This window comes from Propithecus coquereli, unplaced genomic scaffold (assembly GCF_000956105.1).
Source record: "Propithecus coquereli isolate 6110/MARCELLA unplaced genomic scaffold, Pcoq_1.0 Scaffold161, whole genome shotgun sequence".
NCBI classification, from domain to species: Eukaryota; Metazoa; Chordata; class Mammalia; order Primates; family Indriidae; genus Propithecus; species Propithecus coquereli.
The window spans coordinates 1,471,829-1,473,409 of record NW_012140636.1 but is presented as its reverse complement, the minus strand read 5'-3'; positions in this window follow the sequence as shown (position 1 = coordinate 1,473,409).

Here is a 1,581-nt window from a genome sequence, read left to right as displayed (position 1 = left end):
CACAAAGAAATTTTGTACTTATTGTTGGTACTGATTTTGGTGTATAATTCTGAAATAATTTTACATGTCTTATAGGATCCAGCAAATGAATAAATATTAATCTTCTTTGGAAGCAAATTCTCACCGAGGCAGAAGGAAGATACAAATACAGAACAGGGAAGGGTGAGGAAGATCAGTGTTACATTTGAATTGGAAGCATCAGAATGAACTCATGATCTATTAAAAATGCATTTGTTCCCTAAAAGGGCCCAGAAGCAATGATACCCCAGGAGAACCCAGACCTTGATTTCCAAATACCACTGCCCGTGAAATTCCAGGGCTGCCAGGGCCCTTGGAAAAACAGGCAATTCCCAGTCTGGGGCAGGAAAAATACACAAGCCTAGAACACCTTGCTATGGCAAAAAGCAAGGAAGTAAGTACTCAAGACCCATGATTCACAATGACCCACAAACAAGCTTAAAGGTGTTCCTCCTGGCCAAATTTGGAACAATTTCATAATTAGGATTCTAAAAAATAATCCATGGGCCCAGATTGATACTTAAAAAAAGTGAGTAGAGGGAGGGAAGAAAGTACTTCTTGTAGAAGAATGTCAGCTAATAAAGGTAGATGGAATGGTAGACTTAGCAAACTTCTAGCCACCAATGATGCAATAATGGATTTAGGCAGGGGTTATCAATGAATGATAAACCACTGAGGGAACAGGATATCCAGACAGTCTCCAAGTAACTTCTCCCATATTCTTTACGTAAAAAGATTTTTTTTTACAGTGAGAAGTCCTGACACCAAGTGATAAATTTGGCATTAGCAGGCGACAGTTAACAGTATGTGATACATGAATGGGACACACAGCATGCCATCTACGTGGTCTTCCGCCGAAGTGTTTATTCTGCGCCTCATGAGAAACAAACAGATTTTTACAAACTAACTGGCCTGATTTTTCAAGTGACCATTTCATAAAACATCAGAAAGTTGGGAGGATTGTTCTAAAGATTAGGGATACCTGACAATCGAATGTCATAGTGGATTTACAAAAAAGAATAAAAAAGCTTTAAAGACTATTTTGGAGAAGTTGAAAAATTCTGAATATGGACTACACATTAGATAGTTCTGTACCAATATTAAGTTTCTACTTGAATCATGATCATGTGGGGGAATATCCTTATGTTTTAAGAGATACACGCTGAAGCAGTAATGGGTGATGCTGCTTCTTTGAAAAGTGCTTAGATAAAGCAAAGGTGGCAAAATCACTGGTTAAATATAGTTAAAAGATATATGATTATTTCATTACACTGTACTCTCTACATTTCTATAAGTTTGAAAATTTTCAAAATAAAAAATCGCCCATTTAGACGTGTACGTGGCAAGTGGTATAAAGGTGTTGGTGAACGGGGTCTCATCCCATTAATCCATTTTATCAGCAAAACACATAAAATCAAGATAAAATGCAAATATGTTTCTCTTCTTTTAAACTGTAATTCCAAAGGTGTTGGAGGACTGGCAGGGAAAAAGATCATTACTTTTAAAAGTGAATATAGGCTGGGCATGGTGGCTGGTGCCTGTAATGCCAGCACTTTGGAAGGC